A 14,595-nucleotide genomic window follows, 5' to 3' on the forward strand; every position below is an offset into this window, starting at 1 on the left:
ACAACTGTCTGCAAGAGACCAAAATGACACAGACATTGACAACTTTAGGTCACTGTACGGCCTTCAACAATGAGCAAAGTCCATACCGCATAGTCAGCTACATAAAAAGGCCCCGTTAAGACAATGAAAAACAATTCAAACGAGAAAACTAACGGCCTTATTTATATAAAAAAAAAATGAACGCTCGAAAAACAAATATGTAATTAGTCTGTTTTAACTGGCAAGAATACACCAAAAGCGGACAAGCAGTTTATTCTTTCTGTTATTGAATACCAAGAAAGAAAATAAATCCCAAAATTTATTTTAAACTTTGATACTCAATAGATTTCCTAGGAAATATTCACATCCCTTGTGGATAATTAGTGTACGGTAAGTGGCATATATATAACATGCAAGTCGAAACAGGAAATTTGGCATAAAGTACTTGTCAGAACCACATGTTCACATTATTATACATTATACCCAACAATTGTGATGATGACGAATTTCTTTCTTTGTTCGAGAACAATCTTATTGAAATATAAATCTGTGATTTTACTATGTCTAACATAATTTGATGAGCCAAAGAAAGTTAGATATCGACCTGCATACAATTCAAATTGGTTCTCTTCTTCTTTTGGTATTAAATACAATAGTCCATCGACAACCGATGATAACATATTGTTGGCATACGTAGACTAGTCTACAAAATGTATGTTTTGTCTTATGTTCAATGTATATACATGCACATTACATGATTTTAAAAGTATACTAAATATGAAGCATAACGAAATCAGAGTTCTATATTTTCAAATTAGATTGAAAAGAGTCGTGATCTGAAAGTTCCAATGTGCATATTGATTCAAATAGTTTTTAGCTAAAAATGAAACAATCAGCAAGGCTCGCCGGAACCTTAATTACAAGTAGCTTTTTCCACTAGAAATTTGTCTTTATAAATTCTTCTAGAATAAAGGAATAAATTAATGTTAGGGGCATAAATTGATACATTTATAGTCAAAAGGACTTGACAGAGATCTGTTCTTTGTCTATCTGTCTTGAAAACAGTTACACAATTAGCCGTTTCAGAATCAAAAGCATCATGGGTAATTTCATTGTTCGTACCCCAAAGTGAAAATAACGTTACGTCCGATTGGTTGAATTTCCATTGTTTATAACGTTTTAAACCAATTAATTGATCAGATTTTATTGAACCTCAATTTCTATCCATGTTGTGCCATGGACAATCTTGCCCATGCACTTACCCCTACTGTCTTTGCTATTCTTGATTTTTTACATAAAGTTTAAAACGTCATATTTTTTTACATTTATTTTTAAAAAGTTGTCAATGTTTAAAGGGGCACTAGCTGTCAAATTCATGTTCACCGATTTGACTCAATTTCTCATATTTGATTCATAGCAACGTAAAACATCTATTTAGATTTTAAAACGTTTAAAATAAACAATTTATAGAGCAAATGATCGCCAATATGTAGCTTCGTTTCGTGTGTATTTTAGTCTAAACGTCGTCCAAGGATTTGTATACTATACTATCAGATACTATAGCTGAAAAACTTATTTGAAATAATACTTCAGATATGGATTTTTCTATGCTAAAAAATTTTACTAGTGAAAAATTAAAGAAAACTGTAAATTTTCATTTAAAACTCATTTCCATTGGAGAGGTGTGTTCTCAACTAAAACATCTTAATATTAATAAATTCGCAGGTTTGGATGGAATTGGTCCCAAATTTTTAAAGCTAAGTGCAGAAATAATATCCCCATCATTAACTTTTTTAATAAACAAAAGTATAACTTCAAATTGTTTTCCGCAAAAATTAAAACTTGCAAGAGTAACTGTTGTACATAAAGGAGGACCAAGAGATATTCCCTCAAATTATCGTCCAATTTCTATTTTGAATACCATATCTAAAATTTGTGAAAGACATGTATGTACACAGTTATATGAATTCCTAAACAATAATAAATTGTTACATATCGCCCAGTCAGGTTTCAGACAAGGTCATTCCTGCCAAACAGCGCTAACTAAACTAATTGACGAATGGTTAAAATATTTAGATAATGGAGAAATAGTTGGTACAGTGTTTTTAGATTTCAGTAAGGCTTTTGACCTTATTAAGCATGCCATACTTTTAGAAAAGTTAAAATTTTATCATATCGGAAAACATATAATAGATTGGATAAAATCATATTTGTCTGACAGACAACAAGAAGTCCAATACGCTAACATTAAATCTGATAAATCGTTTGTAAAGTATGGAGTGCCTCAAGGTTCTATTTTAGGTCCGCTGTTATTTTTAATATATATAAATGATTTAACACTTCATGTTATACAATCTTGGTGTAACAATAACAGTATAAAAATCAATGCACAAAAAACTAAGTGTATGAAATTGGGTTCAAAACCAAAACTTAAACAACTATCAGAATTATGCATTACCGTCAACGAAACATGGAATTGAGAATGTCCATTCTTTCAAATTACTTGGAATTGACATTGATGAAAATTTAAGCTGGGAAGATCATGTTGATCGTGTGTGTAAAATAATCTCATCTAAAGTATCACTTTTATATAAAATTAAAGTATATTTGCCAATACACACAAGGCAACTATTTTATAATGCATATATTCTACCATATATAAACCATTGTAGTTCAGTTTGGGTAAATTTATTACAGATAGAATCATAAAACTTCAAAAAAGAGTAGCAAGAATTATACTGGAATGCGATATTTGTATTCCATCTAATTTCATGTTTTCTTCTTTAAAATGGCTATCTTTTATCAAAAGAATAAAATATACCAACAATCAATTTTAATGTATAAAATTGTAAATGGGCTAACACCTGATTACTTAGCAATTCTAAATATTGATGATGTGCAACTTACGATCTGTCTCTAATAATGATCTTTTTGTTCCAAGACCAAATACAATTTTTTATAAAAAATCTTTTCATTACTCTGCAACCAAAGTATGGAATAATTTACCACTCGATATAAAAAAAAAGTCCTAATGTGGAATTATTCAAGAAACATAGTTATAATTATTAAGTCAAATAATTTGTTTTTCTCTAACAAAACTATATCAAATATTGTCATTTATTACCCTTTGTATATTTCAATGATTGAATTATTGTATATACTAGTAATACATATTGTAATTTAATGTATCAATGTTAACTGTATGCATGTATTTTGTTTGAGGGCCTCAATGAAAATTAGACTATTTCTAATTGAGTTACCCTCTTTAAATAAAGAATTTATTATTATTATTATTATTATTATTATTATACGTCTGATACGGTGCTTTTTGTCCGCTTTTGCTTTTTGTCCGATAATTTTGCTTTTTGTCCGACACTTTTGCTTTTTGTCCGTTTCGCTTTTTGTCCGATAATTTTGCTTTTTGTACGACAATTTTGCTTTTTGTCCGTTGCTTTTTGTCCGTTTTGCTTTTTGTCCGACACTTTTGCTCTTTGTCCGTTTTGCCTTTTTAGCTCACCTGGACCAGAGGGTTACGTGAGCTTTTTCTCATCACTTGACATCCATCGTCGTCGTTAATTTTCAGAAAAATATGAAACCAATGACAAAATTTAAGCAAATATGTTCATATCATCCTTAGCGTATCTAGTTTCAAAAAAGTATCCGATGGCCCCGCACAAAAATAAAAATGGCCGCCATATCTAAAAATAGAACATTGTGATAAAATGTAGATTTTTGCTTATATATCTGAAATAATAGCATTTAGAGTCTGGGATAATAGTGTTTATCATGTCAAGATCCATCTGCCCGAGATTTTTCAGTTACAATATACAACGTGTTTTGGAGGTGCTGATCCTAATATTTTAATTCTAAGATATAAATTAGCATTTTTAGTTTAAATTTGATTGGAGTTTTATTTTAAAGCCGTATGCGATGGTTGATAATAATATAATGATTAAATGTGTCGCTATAAGATGACAAATAGATATAGGAAGATGTGGTGTGAGTGCCAATGATACAACTCTCCATCCAAATAACAATTAAAAAAAAGTAATGGTGAAACATTTATAACGGTCAAATTTTAAGGTTTTTCTTGGCTTACAGAAGAAATTTCATGATAAAAACTGAAACGCATGCGGAAAAACGCACAAACGCATCAAGATGTTTATCCAGGACAATAACTTATATCCAAAAAAATTATCAGAAATATAAATGAACTACCACCAATGAAGGTTGTAAAATACTATAGGTGGTGATTTACGTAATGTTCTGTTTATCTTTTTTTTTTGTCGTTAAGAATTAAAACAGCTAAAAAAATGATGGTTATCCTTTAACGAAAACATCTCTTGAAAGACTTTTTGTTGCATGATGGCTAAATGCTATTTATTTCCGAAATAACCCCCCCCCCCCCCCCCCCCGCTATTTTGAGTATTCAAGATGTTGCATGCAGCTAAAATATTGGTAAAACAATTGAAAAAAAAATACTGGTCTATAAAATGTACGCAAAAGTAAACGAAAGAAAGCCGCTGGAATGCACTCCTGTTCTCAGATAAGTACATTTAAAATATGACAGCTAACATGAAATTATAATAATGATACTTTATTCCAAAAGCAAGTACAGCTTATAGAGTCCAACACTTGCTTTTTAAAAAAAACAAATGGGCAGCCATTTCAACTTCACCAAGGAAAGATTGTCATTCTCTTTGTTAATTTCCATGAAACTGATATAACCCCAAAGAATTTACCATGAACACCACATGGATACTCATGTCAATTTGAAAGCCACGCGAAATCAATATCGGAGATGTTTCAGACAAACGCATCGATCCTGCTTGGCGTTTGTTGCTTTATATCTCCTTTGACATGGTCGATCATTAAAAGGTCCTTTTTGAGGATTTGTGGATTATTTGTTCTACTGTAGAGGGTAAATATACAGTCTATAAGCAATTGCATCCTTTGAAAAGACTCTTTAAAAGAGGGACGAAAGGTACCAGAGGGACAGTCAAACTCATAAATCGAAAATACACTGACAACGCCATGGCTAAAAATGAAAAAGACGAACAGACAAACAATAGTTCACATGACACAACATAGAAAACTAAAAAATAAACAACACGAACCCCACCAAAAACTAGGGGTGATCTCAGGTGCTCCGTAAGGGTAAGCAGATATTGTATTGCTTATGAGATAACAAATCCGGTAAATAGTCTAATTCGGTAGGTCACATTTCTGAAAAGTAAGGGGATTGTAGTTACATAGTATTGTAGGAACATATCCGATATCATTTGTGAAACGGTTAATTCCATAACGGTCAACCAACTCGTGATGGTGTCCGTAAACTTTACGAAGAGATTATTTCAACTTCACCATGTGAACTCTTGATTTAAAAGCTTCCTTGTGAGCAGCAAGCCTCTATCAAGAATATCATGATAGGAAATGCAAGACCGGAAATATCGAATCAATTGTGGAAAATATGCAGTGACTTAACTTTGTCGACAGCATTTGACATGATAGTAGATATTGCCTTTCTGATCATTTTTGTGATTTAAAGTGTATCTTAGTATATTATAATTTTGTATAATATAAGTTAAGTAGACTGTGAATCTTTATAGAAGTCATTGCCCTTCAATAAGGATTTCTTTTATCTTCTTTTGTGTTTTGAGCAAAACTTAACAAGATAGAAGTAATGCAACCAGCACATGATCACCAATACAGGTCCTAGATTAAGAAGCCTTTATACACAATATGAAAGCTTATTGATAGAGGAACACAATTGTTATAAACAACATGTGCCGCAATAACAATTAGAGGAGTTACGGAGGACCTGAATGCCAAAATACGTGTGAAAATTAAGAAAGCCAATTTTAAATAATAAAATGGATATTTGAATAATGGAATAGTCTGCATCGGCACTTTTTTCTCCTCTATTAATCAGCTGTCAAATTAGTTATACGGTATATCTGTAATTAGCTTGAAGTGCCGATGCAGACTATTTTTTCTGGACAATTTTTTTTCTTTTTTTCTTCGCCTTCTGGTAAAAACAATCTATTTTTTGGCGACAAGTTGACAACATTTTTTTTCTTTCAATTTAAGCATTACATATAGTAGAATCTGAGGGTGAAACAAACAATTTGTTTTCTCAGGGTTGAAAACAAATTATTGTTTTCTCTAAAAACAGGAAACAAACTTTTTTTCCAAAAAAAATTCGTAGCCCCCCCCCCCCCCCAACAACAATAAAATCAAATGGTTGCTGCCTTACATGCTCCTGACTTGGAACAGGCACATTCATGCAGAATATGGCGGGGTTAACAGGTTAAACATGTTCTCTTGCCGATTATAAATCTGAAATAAAACCGACAAAATAGCAAAATTTTACATAATTTAAATCGCTTTTTTACCCAAGCCTTTATATAATTAAGGCAAAGAGTTTTTAATACTTATAAATTAGCTCTAGCCGTAGGATTTTAAATCAATTTTACCCGTAGAATTTATAATTTAATTTTAGCCGTAGAATTTAGAAATCAATTCTGGCCGTAGAATTTATTAAAGTCAATTCTAGCCGTAGAATTAGAAATCAATTCTAACCGTAGAACTGTTCTAAATATTTGGTCAGTTCTAGTTAGAACTGTCAGGATCAGTTCTAGGTAGAACTGTTCTAACTATTTGGTCAGTTCTAGCTAGAACTGTCCAAATCAGTTCTAGGTAGAACTGACCAAATCAGTTATTCATTGTCATTTCGAGGCTTTTTATAGTTGACTATGCGGCATGGGCTTTGTTCAATGTCGAAGTCCGTACGTTGACCTATTCTTGTTACTTTCTATGTCATTCAGTCTCATGTGGAGAGTAGTCTCATTTGCAATTATACCACATCTTCTTTTTTTATATTAAGTTAAGAAAAAAAACCAATAAAGTCAGTATTTTCCCCATTTATATAGGACATAAGAGGAAAAGTGAGGCCACCAAAATTCATACTAGACCTCATTGCATATGGATTATACGGGAGGAAACAGCTTTATGTGATCAGAAGCTAACTTAAATTTTAGAATTGAAAACAAATTGCAAGTAGATAGCTTTTAGAAAATGCTTTGAAATTATCAATAGATACTATAGGGTCACCGTGCGGTTTTTTTTCTGCTAAAATTTAAGATAGCAAAAGTTTATTTAAATTCTTTCAGAAAATGCACTATCTCCCCTAAAAATGCCAATTTAAAAACATTAAAAATCAAACAAATAAAATCTATGCTTGTAAAAAAATTAATATTTATCAGTTTAATTCTTATAAAATTGTTTTTTTAATTGAAAATTCACATTAGTCATCTGCATTTCTGCATCAAATTTTGCTATTATGATTATAAATTATACCTTAGATTTTCTTGTTTTTTACAATCCAAGAATGTGAGAGACACTAAATTTAAAGGCTAAAAACTCCAATAAGTAGTCCCCTTCATATTGTTTTCATGGTAGACTTAAGATATAAGGTTTAAAGCCCCCCACCCCCCCCAAAAAATGGTCAAAAATTATCATCAATTGTCATTATCTGTAATAAAGAGTCGATTAACATTTTTGACTATGTTACCTCATTTATAGAACCGATCTTGCTGATCACCATTAAGTTCTCTATATCTATTATAATTTTCAAGATAGAAGGCAAAAAAAGGTTTTCATTTTAGGGCAATTAATCCTATATTAAAATGGGAAATGAGTCCGCTTGCATATAACAATCCAAAAGGGACATAACCTCATACGACAAAAGTGACACTACCCACATTTGTACTTGATCTAACCTCTGTTGTAATAAGCATTGTGTATAAGTTTCATAAAATTTGCTTGAGACCGTTAGATTTCTCGTTTGAATTGTTTTACATTGTCATTTCGAGGCTTTTTATAGCTGACTATGCGGCATGGGCTTTGTTCAATGTCGAAGTCCGTACGTTGACCTATTATTGTTACTTTCTATGTCATTCAGTTTCATGTGGAGAGTAGTCTCATTTGCAATTATACCACATCTTCTTTTTTTATATTAAGTTAAGAAAAAAAACCAATAAAGTCAGTATTTTCCCCATTTATATAGGACATAAGAGGAAAAGTGAGGCCACCAAAATTCATACTAGACCTCATTGCATATAAGCTTCCTACCATTTTTAAGGCAAACTACAGTTTAAAAACGGCTGTAAAAATTTCAGCAGTTTTCCATTTCTAAACTCTAGAGCAGTAAAAGTGACGCCATTAACATTCAAAACTTGAGGCAGAAACGTTATATAGGAACATAAGAGTTCGTCAAAGTTTCCATCAAGCAACTTGTTATTTTGCAAATGTCGGAGCACCGCTTGACAGTCTCCCGAATGACCAAATTAGAAGAAAACCGTACAGTTCCGTTCCCTCACTGTAGGGTATAACTCTTATAACTTTTTAAATAGGATTTCTCTTTATATTTTTTAAATGAACTTTTTCATATATTTAAAATAGGAAAATGAAATAAAACAATGGGGTCACTGTTCATTTCAGCTTACAATCTGCCTCCGAAAGAATCATACATTTTTGTTAATGTCCTTTTTTCTGTTCTTCTACTTCTACTTCTATATGGTTAATCTGCAGTCGGAAAATCCATAACGCAAATATACTGTGCGCGTGTGTCAACCAGTACACGCCAAGTTAAAAATAACAAACTTTGTGTATTTACAGGAACAAAAACAAATAAAATTATGTGATGTTTGCAACAACTGTACAGGGTTAAAATCAGGCATCAATAGTTACGCCAGGAACTGCCACACACAGACCCGGAAGGCGACTGTTGTGGGAGCTTGGATGGCACATTCAGGTAGTTGGTTCCAGTCAACAATTGTTCTTGGGATGAAACTGTATTTATAGGCATCCGTTGAAGTGCTGACTCTGGAAAACCTGTCTCTGTGGTATTGTCGGGTTGTTACAGTTGGTCTTCTGATGTAATCTGGAATAATGACTGATGCTTCTCCATGTAGGATCTTATAAAGGAGTATGAGCCTGGCTCCTTGTCTGCGTGTTGCTAGTGTTGGCCAGCCAAGTGTCTGTAGGATGTTGGTTACAGTTCCTGGTTCCCGAGAATAGGTTGATGTTACAAATCGGGCAGCTCTTCGTTGTACCATCTCGATTTGGTTAATATGGCACTTTTTATATGGGTCCCACACTGCAGATGCATACTCAAGGTGTGGTCGGACTAATGTTTTGTATGCACTCTCTTTTATGTCTTGTGGGCACTTATTTAAGTTCCTTCTTAAAAATCCAAGTGTTCTGTTGGCTTTTGATGTTGCTTTTGTTATATGGTGGTCCCAATTCATGTCCTCTGATAGTTCTAAGCCGAGGTATGGATAGTGCTGAACAGTTTCCAGGTAATGCCCCATCATATGGTAGTTGTGAACGACAGGGTTGCGTTTTCTGGTTACCCTAAGGATGAAACATTTTGCTGGATGGAATGTCATCTGCCAGCGTCTTGCCCATACTACCAGTTGCGTAAGGTCTTGTTGTAGCTGCTGGCATGTATCCGAGTTGTGGACGCTTCTGTACAAAAGGGAGTCATCAGCAAACAGTCGTAGACTGGTACATGGCGATATAGAATCGCCTATGTCGTTGATGTACAGCAGAAAACATAAGGGTCCAAGGACCGTCCCCTGGGGTACACCGGAACGTACTGCTTTCATATCACTCATTTCACCATCTACACAAACTCGTTGGTTTCGTTTGGTAAGCCATGCGCTTATCCAACCAAGAACATCTCCACGGATACCGTAATAGCTCATTTTCTGCAGTAGCCGCTGGTGTGGGACTGTGTCAAATGCCTTGGAAAAATCTAAGACAAGCATATCTATCTGTTCTCTCATGTCCAGAGATCTGGCCACTGATTCTATTGTGTTCACCAGTTGAGTTTCACAGGAGCGGTGTTGCCTGAAACCGTGTTGGTAGTCCACTAGGATGTTGTGTTTTTCCAAGTGGTTCATTACATGGCGATAGATGATATGTTCCATTGTTTTACAGCATATAGAGGTCAGAGAGACGGGCCTGTAGTTGACTGCTTGTGTACGATCACCTTTCTTGTAGATAGCTGTGATGTTTGCTAGCTTCCAGTCTGATGGTACTGTCCCAGTTGTCAAAGTCTGGTTAAATATGTATGTTAAAAATGGTGATATTTGGTCAGCTGCCTCTTTTAAAATTCTAGTTGGTATCATGTCTGGCCCTATGGCTTTTGATGTGTCCAGCTTTTTGAGAAGTTTGGTTACTCCATTTTCTGTTACTCTAAGTATTTCTATGTCGTCGATGTTGCTGTTCCCAAGTGATGGCATTGTATTCATATCCTCGTCTGTAAATACACTATCATACTGTTCATTAAGTATAGCAGCTTTCCCCTTACTGTCTATTACTTCGGTTCCTTAGCTTTCAAAAAATCTTCATAGGGAGTCAGTATGCCAGATGGATTGCCATTAAGGAAGAAATTGGAGCAACATCTCATACTGAAGTTGAACTAATAGGAAAAATAGAGATAATATCGAAATAAAAAAAGAAGTATTCTTGGACCAAACCGAATCGATTTTTGTTGGTTGATTTTTGTACCACATCATAAAGTAATAATTAAAAGTGTAATAAATAAGATTTGTAATGGAAAAAAAAACAAATGTTTAATTTTTTGCTGATTTTTTTTACCTGCGCGCCTCCTAAAAGAGAAATCGTGCAATTGGATTGTTCTAGATCTACTAGTATTTAATTTAATATTATAGATTTAAAATATATATAATCATCGTGTTTACCTGTATAAGACCGATTTTTTTACGAGTGAATCAGTCAATCAAATGATTTCCTGACTTCGTTTCACTTTCAATGTTGACATTCTTTTTCCTTTAAAAGACTGACCAAGCACGATTGATGCGTTATCTATCTCTAGCCAAGGGGTTAAATTGAGGTTCACGTGAATACGGATTCAATGAGGTCGAATTATTCACTTGCAAGTGTATACTTAATCTTTATAGTTTCTTAGCGTATTTTGTCAAAACTGAACCATACTTGTTGCTAAATGCGATTTTTTATTGAACTTTTTCACTTTCATTAATGATTGAACAAAAACAAATCCCATTTTTTATATATTTTTTTTTATATTTCCGGCGTAGATATGTGAAGATGTTTGAGGAAGCTAGAGAAAATGTGTACCTCTAAATGAAGAAAAACATTGTGAAGACACAAATATATACTTTTAGAACATTTGTTTTTTGATAAAAAAAAAATAATTGATGTGACCCATTAACTTGAATGTAGCATAAATAGTTGCCTTGGGTTCTTGTCCAACCACCTCCTCTTAGAAGCGAGCAAGGGAACAATGATCCCAGGCTACATACTAGTAATTAGTAGAAGCCCCTATTTTGGTCAACAACATGGTGGTCGCAAAACTATTTCCAGTGTCGTTCCCTTTCGACTAACATACCATAAAATATTGCTTAGTAGCATAAGGTATTGGTCAAACTCCAGTACAATTTCCCCAAAATTTGAAAATCTGGTTATCGAAAAGTATAATGATCAATAAAACGAACATGCGTCAATAATCTCACGCAGCTCATCTGATAGCACCCTTGATATTTTAATAGAATATGTAGATATTTTTCTCTGTTTGTTTAGTAGCAAAAAAAAAAAACGAGTATGACCAGTGACGTCGATTGTATTTCTATTTTCTGAAAGCCCACTATAATTGATATCTATTTACATGAAACTGATTTTAAAATATGTAATTATTACAGCAAAATTCCTTGTGTAGGTAATGGTTATTTTTTTGGTAAGCTTTCTTTCTAGCTAACCAAAGTCGTTATTTTGAAAGGTAAACTACCCTCCTTTAATGGTAAACTAGTTCGACAGAGAACAAAATATCTATCTGTTTGTAGGCCTATACTACTCCGACTAAGAGGTAGTATAACTTACCTAATCATGAATCAGGACAAAAGGGGGGTTCCAATTACATGTCCCCATTCAAATGCATTGATTGTCCAAAAAAGGGGGGTTCCAACCCCCGGAACCCCCTCTGTCTCCGCGCCTGTAATTATAGATCATATTGACGTTACGCACTGTATTGCGTCGCAAGACGTAACATGTATAATTGACTAATTTGACGCCATATACTAGCTTTGACATTTTGTTATCAAGTGCGGAGTACCTACTCGATCGACTTTTGTCAAATAAATACCATAAGCTGAAAAACTGTTTCAAATTTTATCATGTATAAGGCAATTAATTACGTAAGGATCGTTTTTATTTTCTGATCTGTGATTAGATGAAAAAATGCATTTTTTTCCAATTTTATTTTGGATAGAATACATAGCAATCTTTAAAAAAAAATCTTGTTTTGGAGGGACACATGAGAAGATAAATTTAGCCTGAACATTTTTTTGACAAATTAATATCAAAATTTATGGTATTTATTTCATAAAAATCGGTTATATAATAATTTAGCAATATTTCTTTTAATAATGATTTTAATTGATTTTTTTTTTTGATTTTTTTTGTTGAACTCACTTTTTTCCAATAAATGTATGTGACTGTGCGAGTTTTCAGACTATTTCTCTATCTTTTTAGCACTGATGGTTTCATTTTACAAATACGTATTTATCATATAGTTGTTTGAAATTTATAAGACCATTGTCCATTAGAACTCGGATTCTAATCGGTTTCTAATCTATAAAGGTGTTTTAAATTTGCTTGAAAACTTTTGTCCATAATAAATTATCCATCGGCCCATCCCCCCTTTTCTCCCCTTTGTCTAAGGTTTACTCCTTATGTGTGTATGTTTTTCTTATCTAAGTGTTATTTTGATTTAGCAGACCATTTTGGAATGAACATTTCCCGGCATCATTTTAACTGCCTAAACAGTTCGTAAATAGTGTGCATTTGTATAGAAGACGCCACTGTGCAGAAACGTCAATATGACACCCTTGGACATAATGGCTAGACAAAGGGAATGCTTTCAGAAAAAAATATAAGGTCATTATGTTTGTGAAAACACCCGACTCATTTCGCCATTTGTATGAACTTATAATTTGTATCTTATAAATATGTTAGTTTTGTTTTATAAATGCACATTTAGTATTTATACAACATGTTTCACCTAAGGAATGGACAAAAATAACGTTTGGACATAGTGGCTAGACATTCGATTTTTTAAAAATTTTGCTTCAAGAAAAAGTTTTTTTTTGCATTTGAACTTTGAAAATGTTTATCTTTTTCTGAACTTTCCATTGAGTATAGTTTTAATATGATTTGAATATTTTATAGGGATAATAATAAAACTGAAATTTCGATAAACTTTCCTCAAAACTCATTAAGACAGGTTCCTCTGCTGAATTTTTCGTTGAAGACTTGCTTCAAATTTCAGCCAATACCAAAAAACGGATATGATGTTATAATATAAATCTAGTAGGAAGCTGATATACTAAATTTCGCAGATTTTATGTGCAAACTTACAACGGGGCATAGGGAAAAGCATTTTATTTAATCTGAAATGTTACGCCGGACATGATATTTTTAACGCAAAAGTAAGATTTGTGAGTTCAATAAAACAAATGTATGGTGCAAAAATTTATAGAATTAACTTAAAAATAAGAAAAACATGTCCGGGCCTTTCTGTAGATATATGGATGTTGGTGATTTTATTTCTTTATAGGCAAATGGTTGCTGTTCTAAAATCATATAATAACGTAATTTTAATCCGAACGCATTACCGTGCGTAACGTCATAATTACATTTACTTACACACTCAATGGCATTTTGCTGTAACAATACAGTGAAACAATGCATGCACCAGAAAGTAATCATAAGCCAATTGGTCTTTATATAATGGTTATCCAGAATAAGAGATCTAGCTTTTAAAATAGCACCATGACCTATTCAGTTGTATTATTTTTTACACAGCGTGATATGAACCGTATTTTGATAAAAAGTTACAAAAGGCTTTCATTTATTTTGATTTAAAATTCGTATCTTTTTAAAAGTCTCTGTTCAAATTCTACAAAAATAACTAAAATTAAAGAATAAACACGAACCCCACCAAAATACTAGGGGTGATCTCATGTGCTCTTGAAGGGTAAGCCGCAGATCCTGAGTCCACATGTGGCACGCGTCGTGTTGCTTATAAGATAACAAATCCGGTAAATAGTCTAATTCGGTAGGTCACATTTATGAAAGGGAAGGGTATTGTAGTAACGACGTAAGGAACATATCCAATATCATTTTTGAAATGTTAATCCATAACGCGTGATGGTGTCCGTAAACTGAATCAAATTGAGAAAGGAAATGGTGAATATGTCAAAGCGACAACCACCCGACCATAGAGTAGACAACAGCCGAAGGCAACCAATGGGTCTTCAATGTAGCGAGAATTCCCGCACCCGTAGGTGTCCTTCGGCTGGCCCCTAAAAATATGCATAATAATACAGTGATAATGGACGTCATACTAAACTTCGAATTATACACAAGAAACTAAAATTAATACAGTGATAATGGACGTCATACTAAACTTCGAATTATACACAAGAAACTAAAAAAATCATACAAGACTAACAAAGGCCAGAGGCTCCTGACTTGGGACAGGCGCAAAATTGCGGCGGGGTTAAACAT

This window comes from Mytilus trossulus, chromosome 4, assembly GCF_036588685.1.
Source record: "Mytilus trossulus isolate FHL-02 chromosome 4, PNRI_Mtr1.1.1.hap1, whole genome shotgun sequence".
NCBI classification, from domain to species: Eukaryota; Metazoa; Mollusca; class Bivalvia; order Mytilida; family Mytilidae; genus Mytilus; species Mytilus trossulus.